Below are 20807 nucleotides of genomic sequence, written 5' to 3'. Positions count from 1 at the left end.
TGTTGGCCAAGAAATGATATCTGAGAAATCTTAAATTGTGCATGTTAGGTGTGCAAGATAAAAGATGCTTAAATAAAAGTACCCTCTGCACATTCCCACCCTTGTTTCCACACTGACAATACTGAGTACTGCAGTGACACTGCCAATCCAAATAACAAAGGGGTCCTCCTCTCATTTCTTAGCTTTGCTTTACTGTGCTTCAAACAAGAAAATGGGACAAACTAGAAAAATAAAAAAAGATTTCTTGTCCTGACCAGATTATTAGCTTCCTCAGGGATGACAGGTGATGTGGTCAGAGGTGAACAAGGATCATTGTATATGATTATACATGTATATGATATCATTAAAAGATATCATATACATCTTTTGTATAGATGTATACAAAAAGAGGAATCTGAAGAAGGAATTAGAGGCTGTTTTACAAGTAACATTAAGTTGGCAAATCCACTTAGTGTGTACTTAATATATTTGATAACTCATGATGTCCTTTTTTGTTAAAATGTAGAGTATATAGTGTAAAAACACACTTTATTTAACCATTTTATGCTGTTAAGCAACAACATAAAGCAGTATCTGTACTGAGGAAATAAAAACAACTTGTGAGTCAGACAACTTTGTGTATAATAAATTCAGCACATTAAATCTGGCAGCAGCAGATCACAAGAAGCAGAATTCCCACAGAGATACAGAAAGATGCTCCATGTGAGTTTTTGCTGATCTTTTCACTTGATGATGAAAAGAAATTGCTCGTCTCTATTTTAACCCTGAATTTTCTCATTTCCATAACAAAATATTGGCAATTCCTTTCTATAATCTTTATCCTGTGATATTAAGATTACTTATCCAAAATGAATGCCTGCTAGGCTGATATGACACTCATAAGATTATGAGCTTCCATGTGATTCACCATTTTTCATCTTATATTCTACTTTCTGTAAAAATATTGACTTTTCCTGTGTGCTGATATATTCTGGATATTTACTGAGAATCCAACTGCTGGCATGTTAGTCTTCCTTTTCTATCTTTACAGTGGTTTAAGTGGTCTGTAACACATTTTAACACATCCAACTTTATTTTTGCAATATTTATCACTTTAGAATAGAATTTAAAGGGGAAACCAAAGGTAAAAAAGAATCTAGCTAATTGTAATGACATTAATTTGGTTAACAATTTGCATTTGATAACTGCCAACAAGAAAGCCCATTTTATTTATTAAATAAATACAGAATCCAAGGAAAAAGCAAAAGAGATGCTTTTTAAATGCCAAGTTTATATTTTAAAAACTATGTATCTTCTAGAAATGTTGTTCATAAGAACTATGTTACTATTATCTTGATAGAGGAAAATGCTTGCATGACACTAACATTACCCACTCAGTTGCTTACTCATACATAGGTCTATGTTCAGTGGAAAAGAGGATTTAGGATAATGAAGGAGCAGAATCATAACATGCACTCAATTGTTACACAGTTAAGTACTGTCTTGGAAATGACTGAAGAGACTTAGGAAAAATGTGGAGTGTATAGATATTTTGCCTGGATGATTTTTTGCAGAGGGGTGCTACATATAAACCAATGTACTCCTTAACTTATTTTCATGAACTATTCTCAAGATGATCATATGGGATTAAGCACTGCCTCAACAAGAAGTGAATTAGGATCAGAGAAAAGGGTGAGCTTTCTCTGAGTGAGAGAGAAATTGCCTTTTTTATCTGTTCATATGACAGCTATGGATTTATTTATTTTTTTGTTTAAGTTTGAGCTCCTGTGATAAAACTGGAAAACCATGTGAACTACTGTATTTTGGGAATTACTACTTAACTATGATGACATGTAATCATTCAGAAAGTTTAAAGGAGCTAATTATTGTTGATCAAAAAATTATATTAGTTTTATCTGTATACTCTCAATTCTTCAAAGGAGTTACTAAGGACCATAATAGAGGCAGTATTGTGTATCACACCAGCCAAATTTAAGTGTTGAATCCAAAAACCCCCTGTCTTATTTATGCATGTAAAACTGTAGTGCAGCCCCAGTTTTACAAACCCAAATTCTCATGTGCCTTCATTTCTTCTTTGCAAGGAAACAACTGTTCCCCTCACAACAGTTGTGTGGTTCTTACTTGAGTCTATCCTGTGTCCATCTGAAACCAAAGGTCCCTGAGACCAAATTCTCTGAAAGGCCTAAAATGGACAGTTCTTCTTGGAATACATAGCACTGAGAGTGCAGGTTCCATTAAAAAAATCCTGCTAAAATGGATGCTTCCCAGCCTTAATGAGATAAAACAAGAACCTTTGAAGCTCAGACCCTTATGTTCCACAAGAACACCCTTCAATCAGCCAGAAGGCAAGGACCATACTCCACCTCTGGCTCTGGAGTCAGGTTGTTGTGTGACAGAGGTTTTAATGTTCATAGTTCCTCTTTGTTGACTATTCCTGCATTAGACAATGGCTGCTAATGCAGAAAGCAGGAGTGAGGCCAGGAATAGAATTCTGACTATCCCCAGTGTATTATCAGTGGAACTTCATGTCATGTTCATTACCTTTCCTTTTTTAGGTCCATTTGAAATAGACAAGGAAGTAAGCTACTTGGCAAAATAGGTGTCTAGGATAAGGACTCCAATATTTCACATCTTTTCTATACCTCTAATCCATGTTGTCTTAATGCAAAGAGTTACTTTGTTTCACAAAGCTTAATCTTTGTACCTAAACACATGCTCTGAATTCTGTTCCTTGAATAAGGAACAGGCTTTGGACACAACACCTGCAAATTCTTATGGAGACATCCCCACTGAAGGGAGTACAAATAACCATAAAAAGAATGAAACTGTGGGTCCAACCTTGAAAGTGGTTAAATAAACATGCACAGATGTTCTGCTTAGTAGAAATAAGCTGAATGATAAATATCTCTCTCTGCCTGAAAGCATAAAGGAATATAAAATGATTAAGAATTTAAAAGAAGAGACAATAGCAAGGAAAGTGTGGTAGAAGCAAAGAAAACATATAATTTTTTTAAGCTGAGAGCCCATATTTGCATGTAATTTAAACAGTTTGTTCATCTGGCTCTGATTAACGATTAATTATTTTGGCCTCACAGCAGCTGTAAATACTTTTTTTTCCAGGAGAATGTACACTCTGCACCTGTTTGAATAAGATTAAACCTTATTAGCCTTCTAATAAACTGTGCTAACCTTATCAATCATCTGAAATATATAGCCATGTTAATAATTATATAATCAAATATCATTATATCCTCACAGTGAAGTATTAACAGGGTCAAAGACATATAGAATTTTGTAAGAGACTTCAGTGCTTCTTTGAGGCTTGGTTTCATAGCACCAAAAAAAATCAATTTTTTAATCCAGAGATGACCAAGACCAGGTTTCTTTTCCCATCTGAGGTAGCTGAACTTTTTCCCTGGACAGTTCCTGTCTTCTTACAAAAAAATCCCCAAACAACAAAGTGGTTTAAATTTTTTAGTTTCTTAAAGGTAAATAATAGCAGCAAAGGAGTCATAAAGCACAGCAATTGCAATAAGTAGCTTTGATGATCTGGTAATTTAGGTTTTATGGAACAAAGATATATTAGCAGGCTTTTCTATACCTCTATAGCATCGATAAAAGCTGGGGCATACAACCATGCAAATCTATTTCAGATTCATCTGAGAAAGATTAATTCCACATTATCCTGAATATTTCCAGAATTTTACAATGATTTAAAATATTTAAAGATTCAAATAATTTGGAATCTAGGCTTGAAACCAACCAATATATTAAGGCTATTAAGGCTCCAGCATTTTGTACAAATACTGAAACTAGTTTTGTACAAATTGCTGAATCTGAATAGTTCAATTAAAAATAATTATCTTTTTTATTAATACTGATGTCCCTTGTAGTTATTTCCTATGAAAAGTTCCAGAATAGAGAATATATTTTACAATATATGGCTCCTTTTGCATATCACAGATCTTGGATCCAGTTTTTTTCTTTAGAAGACGTAGCAATGGATAGATGGCATCCATGGTATTTCAGCATGGAACTAGCTTTGTTGAGGAAGTGTAGTCATCAATCTCCAAACTCCTACATTTTCTAAATATTTTTTACCTCATTAAATGTGTTTATAATATCTTCAATTCCATAAATATTTTGGCTAGTAAGTACAACTTAAATAGCAAATTTAATTTATTCACTTATTTCCTTGACGGGCTTAATTATTAGTGCAGTAAATAAATAGTAAATAAATTCTTATCATTTTCTCTTAGGCCTCTTATATCCTGAAATGGATATTTGGTTTTTCACTATTACCCCAAATTTAAATCTATGCTACATGTTTTTATTATTAATGCTTCTTTGTAGCCTCTCATTCAGAAAAGGATTGGAGAGAAAAGAGTTGTGTTTAGGAGATGCATTTACCTCTTTATTCTTTTATGCCACTACTGTCTTTAACTGGATGCACATCTACTTTCATTTGTCCCCTTGGTCACTTCATGTGTGAATGAGGAGTAAGAATAAGATGAAAACAATTCTGTTTTCCTTGTAAGGATTTCAGCTTTCTGAGCCCCTGTAACACCCTAACTCACGGCACTCCTTGCCTTTCAGACGCTGGTGCCTTTCCCTCAGCTCCAAGGACACAGCTGCAAGGGGAACTCTGCTCTTCACACTGTGCAACAACTCCAAATCAGCCAATGGTGCAAACGTTACCTGCAAACATGTGTTCACCTCGAGGTACAAATGACCCACTGAGCCCAAGGAAAAGGATAATGCCAATGTCTGCTGAAGTGATTTGTAGTGACACAAGCTCAGCTAGGTAACACTTGTTATTATATATATGCCAGTGTGGTATTTGTTTGGCTTTCACTTTGATGAATCATAGCTCTAGAGAATATCTCAGTAAATCAGTGACACCTGCATAAGAAGAAAATAATTTTTCTTCATAGTAGAAGAAAAGCTAACATTTGGAAAAGTGTCAAGGAGTCAGTATAGACTGACTTTGTGCAGTACACCAAAGGCCATTTGCATGTGGCCCAGTGCATTCTCAGCTTTCTGAAAAGTCAATCTCCACATGCCTAATGATCTAGAAATATTTAAAACTGATAACTAATCCAGAATTGATAGCAATGTAACTGTATTGACCTTAACAGTCCTCTTCTTTAGTTTATGAAGACCAAATTCTGAGTTAATCCATGGGAAAGGAAATACCAAAATGATAAGTGTACTGATTCGGGTTCTAACACTGAGTCAATAAGAAGAAGAAAATTCTATTGTACCTCACCTTCCTCATCAGTATTTCCTGAGTAACCAGCCTATGGAAAAGGCATAGTAAATTTGCATACTTACACCTCTGGTTTTCTATTACAAGTATTGCCCTGTTAGCAGTATTTAGGTACATGCTCATATTTAGAAAATGCACATCTATTCACTGGTAAACAGCTCATAAAAACTTTATTTAATAGAATGTCTAGAGCAAAAGTGATGGCAATTACAGCTACTCTATTTTAAAGACTGTCTTGAGAATAGCAGTTGAAAACACTATATAAAGATTGGTGTAATATTATTATTTTGTCATTACAGCACTTTTTTTTGAAGATGACATAGTAAATGAAATATATGGAGTGGGAATATTTTCATAGTAAATTAATGATGGCTTTATTTTACCAGTCATGGTCTAATTCCAGATGAGTGCCACTGTGAGAGGAGTAGCTAATTTGATGTAGCAGAGGTCAAAAACCCAGCAGACTGAATCTATACAAGGGTGACATGCCTGAATGTGACAGAAGAGCTTACTACCATATACATGTGAGTAAATACATTGGAAAGGGACCGTTATTGGTATTACATTATCTCTTGCTATACAGAAATAATTTTTTCCCCCTGTGATTTATGACCTTTTATTTAACTCATTTTTGTTTACCTGAGTTTGCTGACTCCTTGGATGATAAAAGGAATCATGAGGAGAGAAATTACTTGTTATTTTTGGAATATGTCAGAATTGATCTGACATGCTAATGGTTTGCACAGGGAAAGGAAGTGGTGAAAGCTTCTGGCAGGAGAAACAGATGTGTGTGACAAAAATTTTTTAGACAGGAATTTTTGTGCACTGCTAAAACCAAGTGCGTTTTGATGTTTCCAAGGCAGAAAAGAAAAAAGCTTCTGTAAGAAAGGCTGAGTTGACACCGGTTACAGTGATCACTCAGAGTTCATAATCTGCTTTTTTCTTTACATTTTACAAAATGCCTTTGAGGGCTTAAGAAGCTACTGAATGCAAAGTGAATCTGTGAATACAGATAATGTGAATGGCAATGGCAAAGTCTGGCACTCTGTTAATTAGAGAACACCTGGAACTGATCTTTGTGAATTGTGATGGAAAATAGTGTTGTAGTGCAAATTCTGGTTTGTAATGCAGATTTATTTCTGTGATATACTTGTATATCCTGATAAACTTGTCTATTATGGTTTTTTTAATCACTCCAAATACTAAACCAAAGACAATAAAGAAAATATTTCATATAAGTTTCTGCTGTAATTACACTCTGCCATCTCTTTGTTTGAAACAGAATTCAAAATAAAGTTTAGATATCTTAAGTAATTTGTATTTTAACTATTACTTTCTCCAGTTCATAAAGTAGATCTTTACTCTTGGAAGTCTTATATATAAGATTATTCACTGAAGTAAAAAAAAAAAAAAAAAAAAAAAAAAAAAAAAAAAAAAAAAAGACATATAAAAGTGAGTGAGAGAGTGAGAGTCTTAGGAAAAAAAATGAGACATTACTCTGTAGATTAATTCTCATTAGTTGTGGTTTGCTGAAAGTTCTGTTTGGGTTTTAATTGTTCTTTGTAACATCTTCCAATATAGAAAAACAATTTATGTTGCCCTGCTGTGTCCCTTTTTGAAAAATGTTAATCAGATGGGATTTAACTTCTTTTTTATAACATTAAGAACCAAACTCCTAGGGAAAAAAAGTTAATTAGGTATTTGCATTGGTTTTTGAAGGGCATTAATGTCCTTCCAGTAGCTCAGGGTGGTGGCTTACACAGAGCATTTGGAGTGGTTTCTTGCTATATGCACAGTCTAAACAATCTGACTCAGACTGGAAAGGCAGCTGGATGTCTATAGCAGATCTGGTATAGAAGAGCAGTTCTGGTTTTCCCCCCCCCAAAAATATTCCAATGGCAATTTCATTGTGGAAAAAGTTTTTATCTGAAAACTTTTTTTCAAATGTTTTATATTTCAAAACAGTAGAAAAAAAATCTGTTTGTTTTTTTTTTTTTTCACTCCACTAGTCCTGTTCTTTTATGCTAGAAAGGAAGTGGGAAAATACTTTTGTTTTCATCAAAAATGTGCTAAAATCTAACAAAAAATATAACTTAGTAAACAAGGGCAGGCAAAACCTATGTTTAAGGTGAAAGTAAAAGGGAAAAGTTTGAGAAAATTAAATATTTTACAAAATAAAACTTAATTACCACCTCAATATATACAAAAGTTCAATATTTAAAATAAATGATTGCCTGTTTTTTCAAACAATAAATAATAAGCTGACAAAACATGATACTAATTTAAAACAGAGATAAAATACTTGGTGGATTGACCCTGGATGGAAACCACTCGTCCACTAGTGCTTTTATCACTGCCTGTCTCAGCTGAACAGGGACAGAAAAGATAATGAAAAGCTCATGAGTTGAGATAACAACAGAGACCATTCACTAATTATTGTTTATGGGCCAAACAGATTTCACTCAGGAAAAAATCAGTAAAGAAATTAGAGTTGGATAAGGGGATATAAAAAAAAGCAAACTTAAAAACTACCTTGCTTCCATCCCTCCCTTTTTTTCCAGGACCCAGCTTCACTCCTGAATTCTTTATTTCTTCCCCTGCAGTTGAACAGGGGCACAGGGAGTGGAGGCTGCATTGAGCTTCCCTGTCTCTGCTGCCCTTTCCTCTGCAGGGGAGGGCTGCTCACACTGCTCCCCTGATCCAGAGGGGTCCCCTCCACAGGAGCCAGTCCTCCCTGAGCTGCTCCAACACAAGTCCTTTCCACGGGCTGCAGCTCCTCCTGCCCTGCTCCAGCGTGGTCCCTCCCATGGAGCTCAGAACAACTCTGGTCCTCGTGGGGTCCTGCCCCAAGGTGGGCTCCTCCCTGCACAGGTCCTGCCAGGACACTGTCACTGTCCAGAGCTCCACTCACTCTCGAGGGAGTAAAACATGGAGTGCTGGGGAACCTGAACATTTGTGACCATAAATCAGACAGATTCTTTCTTATGTGAGTCTTACCATTCTTATAAATCTTTTCCTTTTGAAGATAAGTCTCTGAGGAAAAAATTTGGAGTGAAATACTTTACTAAATGGCTTAGAAAGATAAAAGTTGTGCAAAACTCATGCTTCTTATTCATGTCATGATAAATCTGATGAGAATTTGATACTTGAGCTCAGTTGTATAGAAGGATGACTTGTATGGGATCACATTTTTATTTTGTTGCACTAATTTTTGTCTGTTCTCTGGTGGAATGCAAGCCAAAAGATCCTCTCACCCGCTCTAATATGCGCCACAGGATGTACATAACAAATCTGAATTGATCCTAAGGGAGTAAGGATTTTCCAATAATGTAAAAAATTTGAGATAATGGAGAGGAGAAGAAAGCATTTGTGTGGCATGGGCAGGGATTTTAGGAAATGTGTAGAGAGGTACCCTTCTCCCATAAATGTTTTTGGGGTTTTTTTTTTTAGGTATTATTAGGGTCTGAATTTTTCCAATAACAATGTAATGGAGAGCTTTGTACTTCATCTCATAAGTTGAACGTATTTATTCTTGTGTTACTCATCGAAAATCCTTATGCTCCTTCTTGCAGCAAAATAAACCTGACCTTTGACACTCTTTTGTATCTCCCTCTGGTATATGCACATCTGGAGCAGCTTTGCAATTAGATTGTCATCTTCCATTAAGATACAAGTTTTAATTCAATCATTATCTCAAATTAATTAAGAGAATTTTAATCTTCATATTCATCAAACTCTAGGATCATTATGTTTTCCTTGATCCTTAAAATTGCCTTTGTCTTAATTGTCTGTCTGGAATTTCAAAGCAGAGCTGTACAGTCTTTGGTAAAACTTGCACTTTTACCTCTATAATAATTTTTTGAGGTGCTGACTTTCCTCATTCTTGTTTAGATGGGATTTTTTTTACAACTGATTTTAAAGGACACTTTCTCTCTCTCTCTATAAGACTGCTTTCATTTTACCAAAAATCTTTATCACTTTTCTTCTCCTGTAATGCAGGAAAGCTTCAATTTCAGTCTCAATTTATTAACATGTCATTATATTTTTAATCTACATGTGCATTTCTGAGATCCTTTTGTGTTCTGTCTGCCATACTATGTTGATTGGAACATCCAATAAAAGGGCAGGATTGATGGATTGGTGCTGAATTTGGTTAAGTAGAAAATTGGAAGCAGTTTAATTGGTTGAAAAGGTGCTCCAATTTTCGGCATAGTAATGAGAAAGAAAATGGGCTCATATGAAGGGAAGTGCAGAACAAAAGAAACACTGACAAATGAAGTTAACAGACCATGAGTTGTGTGTGGAAGAACGCAAAAGAACGGAGACATGATATTCAAAAATTAGATCTTGATTTGCTTTGTGAAAAATGTAGAGTTGAAGAGGATCCTGAGAACTAAAAGGACTGTTAGTCTGGAGGGCATTTTCAAACATGTTCCTCCACAGAGTATTAAAAATTCTTTAAGAGATTTTACTCTAGGACCTGTTTTTCAACCTAACTTTTGTGCAAATTGTCTGACCCCTAAGTTGAAAATACTGCAAATAGAAAAGACCAATTTCTCTTCTCTGCCATTACAGTAAGATCACCAAAGATAGTACAGAAATGTGACTAGAAATCTCACACGTTTTTGACACCAATGCGATAAGATGTGGAATTTTTTTCTCTCAGTGTAGGGACTAGTACTTGCTATTTCCCTGTATTATTCTGTTTCCTCATATTACTCATGCTACTTGTCCTTGATGTTCAAAAATAATCCATACTGATGTTAAGTGCTGAACTAAAAATACTTAACAAGGGTTGGTAATATTGATATCTGGATCTGATCCCACCTTTTGCTCTGGCTGCATATTTTCATCTCTCTGATACTTGCCTCAGTCTGTGTCATTTATACAGTGCAATACATGTATGTGATTCTTAATGGATGGGGATGAGGTAGAACTGCTAACAGGACTTGGTATTTGATTACTTAAAATATAACAAGATCTTGCTTAGTAAGAGAAGGGCAACAGTCGCTGCACATCTATGCCTCTGTATGGACACCACATGTCACGGGGTGTTCAAGCAGCTGCAGAGAGACTGTATTCATATCATGATGATCTCAGAGCTATGCCTGGATGAGCCTTGTACACTTTGTGTAGGCATGACTTCTGCTTACTTTGGAAATGATACAAATCCATAGGAGTGCATTAATCTTTTAGGTTCCTATTACATGTCTATTGGTATTTTTCTTTTCTCCCTGTCCTGTCCCTTTCAATGTGCATGATTTGATTTTCATGGCCGCATTAACTTCACTGCTCTGCAAGTTCTCTTCACTAGACAAAAGCCTCTCTGTAGAAAAAAAGATTAAATGGCAAGTACTTTGAAGTGAATCAGTCTGTGTTTATCAGGTAACTTCACTGCTGAAACATGAATAACAAGAGGTGAATTACTGAGAAGATTGGTGTACCCTGGGGTTAAACACAGCTATCAGTGAATGGAAGTTTCATCAGGGAGTTAGGTCTCATGTATCTGAGCATGAACCCAAAAGGTCAAAGACAGAAAATTGGTAGAACTCAGGTATTGCACTTAAGAAAAAGACTGGCTAACCACCAATTTTCCAAGGAAGAAGCTGCAATGCAGACAGAGCCAGTACTTTAGACCTTAGGCTGGGGAAGCATTGCAACCTGCTAAACAACTTAATATAATTTCTTTCAGGGTATTGTAAGGGGAAGTCAACCACCATAAAAATAATTGAAAAGTACCCCAGAAAATGACTTTAAATGTTTATTATTCTTTTCATGGCTAATGTCAGCCACACCTTTACTGCATAAATGTCGTGGACAAAGAGGAATGTTCAATATTTGTCAGCAGAATCTGTGAGCAGGTACCAAATAGAAGACAGAAGATATTGTGCACGCCTCCTCATTCTGTGGAGGTCTGCTTCTCCCAGAAAGTATGTCTAAGTCAAATCAGAATAGAATCTATGAATGCATGTAAATAATTTAAATCCTTCCCTTGAGAATAAACCCCCATATCGAAAAAAAGAATTTATCAGGCCAGCATAATGCAGTGTTGGCTTTGTTCTAGGAAAACACAGATTCTTTTTTTTTTGTACTATGGCAAATATTCAGTGTTTTGGTGTTTTGTGATTTGGGTCATTATTTTTTAGGTTTTTTTTAACCCTGAAAAGACTGTAGTTCATAACTTTTGCACAATGTGTTGCATTCAGCCTGCTGCTTTTCTGAAAGAAAACAGCTTTTGAGGACAGGAACTGCTGTGCAGCATGAACTTTTAAACAAGGAATGACCTATTTTCTTGCTTCTATGCCCACTGTTGCTTCCTTTTTACTCTCTAGAACCACAAAAGGAGAGTCAGGGAGTAAAGTTTTAAGAAACCTTTCCTGAAGTGGAATAGCCACCTTGTCATTTCATTTGTTGCTTTTCCGTTTAAGGCACAGGGTGAACAGTGTTGCTTAAGCCTTGTTTTTATACCAAGAAACCTCCTCCATTTTGCACTGCTTAAGTTAAACAGAAATTGCATTGTAAGAGGAATGAAGATAAAATTCAATATGAAATGGGTTAGCTTCCTTATATATCAACATTTTGTGGTGTTGGGGCCAATCACATATATCTTCTGAGCTATGCTATGTGTGGTCTGTTGTTTGGGTAAGGTGGGGACAGGGAAATGAAAATAATATGTCAGAAATGATGTTGTGGATTGCGTTCATAAGAATTGTAAGCAAGGCAGGGTAAAACTCAAAGGCATACAAATAAATTAATACATTTTTGAGATTGAAAGGATAAAGTGCATATCACAAAATGTGCCTTGGGGATATGAATACAGATGCTGTAGAAAAATAAGTGTAGGCATTTATGTAGAAAAAAAACTAGATCAAAAGAAATACACTCTGGATCAGATACTCACAACCAGTTTGTATCCAGACTGCTCTGGAGATGGAATCTCACACTCACCAGCTTCCATTTGCAGTGGATTGCAGCAGCTCTGCAGCACAGAGGAGGCAGGATTTGTGCAGACCTGGCTGCTTGGCTCTGGAGAGCTAATAATAAGTAAAATGTTGGTACAAGAAAAAAGTATTTTAGTTTATTTTGAAGGCTAAAGTACTCACACATTCAACATTGTTACACAACCTAAACTAGTTTAGTTGGTCTAAACAGTAGCTTATATTTGGAGAAATAGAACATAAATTAAAAAAAGGGAATCACAATGGAGCAATTGTTTAATAAGAAATATAAATGTAGGAAACCTTTGTTGTCCTGCAGCTACCATAATTTTATGCCACAGCAAGACATAAAGAAATCAAAATTACTGGTTATGCATTGTAAATACCCACAAAACCAGAATGCTTCTTATGCAAAAGAAAATGTTTTTCTGTAGCTGCCTTTAGTTTACCTTTATTGTGCTTTGGAGGGCAAGTGAAAAAAAGCTGAACTCACCCACTCTCTCACACGCTGATAGTTTCCTTTTATCAACATGTGTGCCATATTTTTTACACCAAATAAATAAGTAAGATTTTCAACTTGTATATTAAATTTCACACATCTTTTACTTTAAAAAATCCTAAGTTCATATGTTTAAACGAAATGTATTTTTTTGAGTGGAAATGCTCTTACTGGTTTAAGTGATGCTGTTTACAGATTTGAATGAAATTGATGTATAGTATTGGAAGTAAACTGAAGCTGATACTAAATTATTATAAATTGCAAGCAATTATGCTTAAGTAAATCAAATTAAAACAATTCACTTGGATGCAAGTGAGCAATGACTATTTAGAATGAAACTTAACAGATGTAGTCACTACCTTCATTTTGCACAGCATATATCACTTTTGGGTCAGTCACATGATGTGAGTTGTGATGTGAGCCCAGTTATTAAAGGCAGGTATCTACAGTGACATCACTGTAAGCTGTAAGGAATTTTTGAGAATTTATCACGATTCAGAAAGATGCAGGTGTGTCCTCCCCCAAAGCCCCAGGGTATCTTTGTGTGTAAGCATGACAATTATCACATCTTTCAGGAATACACATATGTATAATATTGCATTGGTGTAGGTGGTGAGGTTTTGGTGGTGGGAGAAGTGAAGTTGTGGCCTGTGTCCCAAGCTGGACACAAGCTAGCTCCAGAACAGATCCCCTGCAGAACACTGCTGAGTGCATTGGTGAAGTTGGGGGGAAAACATGTTTAAGAAAATAAAGAAATCATCAGTCAGAGAGAAGTGATGGGGGATGGTGGCACAGGGTGAACAACAGCAAAGGGAACACTGAGTTCAGAGAAGGAAAACTCCAGATGAAGCTCCTCAAAGCACAAGAATTGTCCATTCCAACATGCAGGAAGTCAAGTGAGTGTGGTGGAGGGCAAGGGTGGATGAACAAGGTACTTCTCACCGAGTTTTTCTTGGTAAGGTCTGCTTACAGGTTACTGTGCCAAGTGCCACAGTAGTGCCATCACTTCCTCAGTGGTGCAGCAGATGAGTAAAATCAAGTTATGTAAAATAAGGATACATAAGCAATCATATGGGACACATAAATGCTCTCTTATCTTCCTTTAATGAGTAGTTGCAGAGAAGAAGAAACAATGATTCTCAGAAATGCATGATGAAAGGACAAAATACAACAGAAAAAAGCTTCAAAAAGAGGAATTCCAATAGAATCTAAGGGAAAAATTGTCACAGTGAGGGTGATGAAGGATCAGAGGAGCTTGCACAGAGAAGTTGTAGAATCTCTATCCTTGGGGTCTCCTGAGCTTCATCTGGATTTGACTCTGAACAACCTCATCTAAGTTCAATGTCAACCCTTTGTGCAGGATGTTGGGTGACATAAACCCAGAGACCCCTGCTCATCTAAACTGTTCAGTGATACCGTGACAGTGCTCTGTCTCTGGGTGGTCACTGAACAAGCTTCTTTCCTGTACCCCACTCACAGGAGTGCAGGCAGGCAGGAGGCAGAACTCACACCCTGAGAGGCAGGTGTATTTCAGCAATAACCATCAGTATTTCAGCAATACCCATCAGGAATGGAAAAAATGACCAGGAGAAGGAAAGGCAAGGCCTTCTCAACAAAGAGAAACTCGGCTGAGGTGGAGGAACCAGACACATACTTTCCCTTGGTTTGTGACAATGGCAAGTAATCTGAAAGTGTTGTGAATCAGTACTACTGTAAGTAATTAGCTCACTAAAATTTATCTTTACTGATTTTTTGTTGGATCAAAAAGTAGACTAATATACAATATAAAGTGAACTATTCCTTTTTGTAATATACAATCATTCTTGGTGACAAGGACTTATTGGTTTGTTTACTATTTTACTAATTTATTCCTAGATTATTGTGTTAAATATTTAAAGCATAAACATAACATATTTAGCAAATTGTATTATCTAAGTACAATGACATCTTTTTAAAGTATTTATTTTGAAGGCCAAATGTTATATTAAGAACAACCTTTGTGTTTTAGAGGAAAACTACACACTCCTTAAGCAGAGCTCTATATAAATATCACTCAATTAAGATTTTCCAAGGTTTTGTTTCAAGAACATTGCCTTTATATTATTTTAATACTATTTTAATGAAAGAGAATTAAATACTGAAAGAATTACTACTAACAGCACACACACTAGAAAATGTTATTATTTCCAAGGAAATGACAAGTACTTGCTTCTGAAAATATGAATATTGTTATTCTTCTCTAAGTAAACACCCAACATTCATTTTCTGGTTTAATTTTTTTCATGGAAGGATAGGATCTCAAGAACATAGGATTGAAGAGCTAATTACTTAGGCAAGTATCTAGAAAGGATAATGCAAATAGTTCTACACTGTCTCCTTCAAAGTATGCCCACAGTCACAAATGTACATTTATACTTTTATTTTGCATCACCTGTTCCCAAACACTTGACCGGAAAAAAAAAAAGAAGAAGAAAAACAGGTAAAATGGCAGTGTATTAAAGTTCAACAGTCTAAATGTATCTTAAGAATTGAAAGTTTAATTTTAACTAACCTAAAGAGCAGTGTGCATATATCTTTCTTATTTTTTTGTGAAGTGATACCCTTTCAGTAAAGCATACAAAAGAAAATATAGAAGAGGTTTTCTACAGACTTTGCTTAGGAATTCACAATTTCACTTAAGAACAAATTTTATGCATTATTTGAAATTATGGCTCAAAAGAGCATTATGGAAAAAGGATCACATGGTACTCAGGTATCTTTGCTGAATCTTGTGGGCAGTGTCACTTCCTTTTCACTTCTGAGAAAACTGGCTGAGAAGGGAATTCTGTGGAGAAATAATACAAAATTCCCCCCATCCTGCATGGATGAAGTTACCGAATTATGTGCAGTTAATGTCAGCTGAAGTTCTGGCCAGAGAATAAATGGAAGAGAAGGAAGGTAAACAAGGGAGAAAGAGAATAAATATTTACATCCTATTCTATGTTAACAATGCTTCAAGCACTGTATCATTCAAAAGTGGAGGAAAATAATGCAAACCTCCCGCAGAGCTAACAACGGATATAGGTCTGAATTTAAATATGTGTAGCATATTTTTTCAAGACCATCAACATTTTCAGCTTCCATAACAATTTCTATTTCTCCTGTGTAAAGATTTATTTATACTCTACAAACAAAACGTAAAACATAGTTTTTGGTTCACAAGTAACTAGTCTGATGTTAAAATATAATTGCTGTTGCTTACATAATGACTGTTCTCTGAAGTGTATTCCCTGTAGCTTTGTGTATTTCTTACTCTCTCAGGTGTTTGGAGATTCTTCCATCTCTCAGTATGGAAAACATGAAGCATGTTCCGGGTGCATTAAAAAACCCAACAAACAACATGGTTTAGCATATGCTGCTTTTATCATTTGGCTAACATTTTTACACCAGTATGTGGTGTAAAAGAAAAAAGTCTAGTTCCTTAATTTTTCACTTCAAGTTCTGTTGAAATCAAAAGGTTTTTGGACAGCCATTGATGTCAAGGGGAAATGGATTCAGGTTTTCAGTAGGATTCTGGCAGGTTTTGTTTCAAGGTAGAACTGTCCCACAGTGAAAGTCCGTGGCTTAGACTCTGAATAGGACAGAACAGTGTGTGAGAGGAGTGGGGGTTTATTGTTTTCAATTCTGCCCCGATTGTGTGAAGTTTAACAAGGGAAGTGCCAGATCCTGCACCTGGGATGGGGCAATCCTGGAGGTACAGACAGTCTGGGGAATGAGATGCTGGAAAGCAGCAGTGTAAAGAGGCACCTGGGGGTTCTGGTTGATACGGCTGAATGTGAGCCAGCAGTGCCCTGGCAGCCAGGAGGGCCAGCCCTGTCCTGGGGACATCAGGCACAGCATGGACAGCTGGGCAAGGGAGGGGATTGTCCTGCTCTGCTCTGAGCTGGGGCAGCCTCACCTCCAGTGCTGGGGGCAGTTTTGGGTGCCACAATATAAAAAAGACATTAATCTATTGTAAAGCATCCAAAGGAGGGCCATGAGGATGGCGAAGGGTCAGGAGGGGAAGGTGTATGAGGAGCAGCTGAGGTCACTTGGTCAGTTCAGCCTGAAGAAGAAGAGTCTGAGAGGAGACCTCACTGCAGTTACAACTTCCCTGTGAGGGGAACTGGAGGGACAGGTACAGAGCTCACCACTCTCATGATCAGTGACAGGACACAAGGAAATGGCATGAAGCTGAGTCAGGGGATATCAGGAAAATGTTTTTCATCAGAGGGTGGTTGAAGACTGGAACAGGCTCCTCAGGGAAATGGTCACAGCAGCAAGCCTGACAGAGTTCCAGAAGCATTTGGACAATGCTCTTAGGCACACGGTGTGATTTTTGGGGTGTCCTGTGAGGGCCAGGAGTTGGACTTGATGATCCTGGTGGATCCTTTTAGCTCACAATATTCTGTAATGCTGTGATTCTGTGCTATCTGGCTTTGGACACATCATCTGGTTTCACTGTCTTATTGAACATACTTGTAAATTGTAACAGTTTCCACGCTGTTTTATAGGCAGTAGCAAATGCATCAAATTTGAATGTGTTTGTGCTGTTGTATCCTATGCTCTCACTGTTAATCACCAGCCACTTTTACTGTAAAAGATATCCTAAGCCAGTGCTTCTAATTTTTCTTTTTCCTTCTCTTTCTTGTAGCTCATCTTTGTCAAGATGATGCTTTCCAGTGAGCCATCTCCTGTTTCTCCCTAGAGCTGAGCTCCCATCCTCAGTGGCCCTGGAAATAGAAGTCAAAAAATAAACTAGGAGAATAATTATTAATAAGTGCATCAACAGCCTTGGCTTTTCCCATCTTTTGTACTCCTTCTTTAGACTTCTAGAATAGATATAGATTTTTTTTTTTAATGCCAGCAGGATATCACTCATAGAAAGGTCTGGATAACCTTCAAGGGGTTATAAACAAAGTTTATAACCTTATATAAGGTTATAAACTGCTGCTGAATGTGTTCTGCATTCTTGAAGATGCCATTAGCCACTCAAATCAGGAGAGTGTGCACAAATACATGCACTGAGCTGGCTTGTTCATACTGAAGAGGGATAGTCACTGCAGTCAAGATACACAAAGGTATAGTTGAATTATTTTCTTGCATTAAAAGAGACAAAAGGAATGAAGGCCTGTGACTGACTGGATCTTATGAAGCTCAGTACAGAGAGGATAATTTCTCCTTCTCAACATTTTGTACACCCTCATGTAGGGAAGCAACAACCTACTAAATTCCTTGGGGCATGGCATATAATTTTCATTGTTTCCAATGTAATGAGCGTTACTCTGGCAAAATTTTATTGTCTTTCACTGCATGTAATAAATCATATTACTCCATGTATGCTTTTCAAACCAGCTTTTTAAAATTCAGATTTAGTATCAGTTTTCTTCAAAAATGATAGAAGTAGTTATTAGTCTGTAAGCATCTGTTAATGCTACAGACAAATATAAAATCCACATTAGCAATTTCCATTTTTTAATTTTTGTAACATTTTTAACTTCTGAAACATCTGCTTGAGCTATTTTTCTCCTTGCATCTCAACTGCTCCATTGAAGTAGAGAGAGGTGAGCAAGCAGCTTGAGACTTCAGTTTGAAATATATTAAATAGGAAAAGCTCAAAGGGGAAACATCTGCTGAAGTGAAAATGTCTGTGCAGGATTGGAAAGCAAGATTTAAAGGCTGAGGAATAGGAGAAAGACTCTTTCAGAGTATTTAAAATAGGATCTAAGTGATTTTTATAGCTCCCTTAGGTTGTTCAAGATCAGTTCCTGGGTCAAAGAGGTACACAGTGTTGTGCAGATTCCTTTCCCTGTATTTGTGTCTGTGTTACTTCTGACTTGAAAACAAGCATGACCTAAGTTACACAGCATCCAGTTAGTTTCAGACCTGTCATTTATTTACTGCTGTTGCACATGGTGGGGAAACAATGAGATAATCTTGTACAAAAAATCAAGCTGCCTACTGTTGTAATCAAATCCATTGCACTTTAGAGCATCTGCACATCAAGCAGTCCCACAGCACCTTGCCAAGTCATCCACCTGAATCTAAAGAGGGACTGTACAAAAGATGGACATGATAGTCTGTGTTAATTCCCACAGTCTGTCTGCAGGAGCAAATATTCCTTGAATACACACAAAGTAAAAATGCACCACTGCTTATTCAGTCCTTGGCATATGCAACATGAGGTGACTCTTCTTTAGTCAGTGTATCATTGTAAGATTATGCTTCCTTGTAATATGGGTCTGGAGGAAATTATGCAGCAGTTTCCCAGGCAAAGTGTTTTATTTTTACAGAAATGGAAGAAAATAAAAAAGGAAAGAAGTAAGAAAAGAGAAGAAAAACAACCTAAAAAACTCAAACCCCTAAAGCCTGAGGCTGGCTTTCGCCAGATGTTTTAATTTCAGAGGATTGATCTGTGAAGGATGCAAATTTCTTTGGCATTGCCTGTAGGGTGACAGCACAGTGACAGCTTTCCTGGTCAGAGGACAAAGATTGTCACAGAATTTGCTGAGGAACATGACAAAAGAAAATTATGTCTGGGGAGCTTATTCCCTTTACCTATCACAGGAGGAGAGCAGGAATATTTACATCCAGATTAATGCATGCATAGTGTCATAAATAAAAAAAAAAAATCAAGTACATTGACTGTTTTCAAGACAATAAAATCATCTGGCATGCATTTTAGCCAGGGAGTCACCCAAGTGTCTTTAATCCTAGTTCTCTGAACATATGAAAAATTGACCATCTTTAGCAAGAGAGGGGTGGAAAATATTTGGGCTCATCCTAGATTGCATTTAACTTGTTTTATCTAACTTTATCTTTCCTCTGAGAGTTTAAAAACTCCAGTGATTCTATCTGGCCTTTTTAGAGATAAGTTGAGCCAGTAGGGGACAACTACAACTAATATACATAATGTCAATTTTCATAAGGTGCTGTACCTGCAGGCTGTGGGCTGTGAGGCCTTTGCTAGATATTATCAGATGCCATTAGATTGGCTGAGACTGGCAAAAAGAGAACATATGTGGCCCACCTGCATATCTTTTGAAGTGTTGTCTATGGAGGATTGCAGATCATTAATTTTTAGAAACTCATACTCTTTGCAAAGAAATTAAGAAAATAGAAAGTCCTACTTATGAAAAAGCAAAAATAATATGCAGGCTATTGTGACACAATAATTTGTAAAAAAAAAAAATTTTATTTGCTGAGCATCTGAGAACAGAATGCCTTTCAGAATCCAAAATTAGTAGAAATTCCAGTGACTTATTTATAATATTATCAGCCAGCTGGTGCTTGTCTCCTGCAGCATAATTACCCAGGCAAGGAGTAGAGATTTTACACACAAGGGGTGCAGAATGCCAGTGAGGAGGTAGGTTTTGGGAGCACATTGCAGGAGAATTTTTGGGAGCAGAGCAAAGAACTCATGGAGGTCATTGTGAAGGTGCAGGAGGGGTACAAAAGAGCAGGGAAAGGCTTCCTTAGGAGTACTGGCTCAGGAAAAGCCTGGAGGAAGAGCCTGAGGCAGGGCTGGCAATGATGGACTGATGGACCTGTGCTTCCCAGGCCTCACAGGCTGACCCTTGCCCCATGGCTTGATACATTCTCCAGTCCTGAGCGTCAGGAACTCTCATGCTCCAGGGGAATGTAGAGGGTGACAAGATCATGACATGCAGCCTAGAGGGCATATCAAGGTATCACTGTGGAGAAGTGCAGGTGAACACTGCAGTAGGTTACAGATTCCTTGCAGAGATGAGTTTGCCAGCAGCCAGGGTACTCGTTCTGAGCCTACATTTGATGAGGGTTCAAAGGGGCTATCTGGAGAGGGGAAGTATTTAGGAGAGGTACTGCCACCTTGCCAGGGCCACTGCTGCATGCAGCCCAGCTCAGAAAGGAATTTCTTTGGCCACAATTACTTGTGTTTGACAGTGGCAGCAGGAAGTGAGTCTGATATGAGTGTTCACGTGCCTTTGCAGGGGGAAAGGAGGGTGATATCATAGCTCTGCCCTTTATTAATCAGCTTCCTTCCTGCTTTAATCCTGTTCCAGGGATACTGTGCAGGCAGTTCCAGGGTTCCTATGCGAAGGAA

The 20807-nt window shown here is 37.1% G+C and overlaps 1 long non-coding RNA gene across 1 annotated transcript in view; it reads left to right on the top strand.

Moving 5' to 3' along the window:
* Nucleotides 1-20807, top strand: part of LOC135299500 (uncharacterized) — a 138338-nt gene that overhangs the window by 70274 nt on the left and 47257 nt on the right. Inside the window, exon 3 of the long non-coding RNA XR_010361475.1 lies at nt 4597-5793. This is a non-coding gene — a long non-coding RNA (uncharacterized LOC135299500). The remainder of the gene's footprint in view (nt 1-4596; nt 5794-20807) is intronic.

This window comes from Passer domesticus, chromosome 4 (genome assembly GCF_036417665.1).
Source record: "Passer domesticus isolate bPasDom1 chromosome 4, bPasDom1.hap1, whole genome shotgun sequence".
Lineage (NCBI taxonomy): Eukaryota > Metazoa > Chordata > Aves > Passeriformes > Passeridae > Passer > Passer domesticus.
The sequence above is the reverse complement of the archived record's forward strand: the minus strand, read 5'-3'. Positions and strand labels throughout refer to the sequence as shown.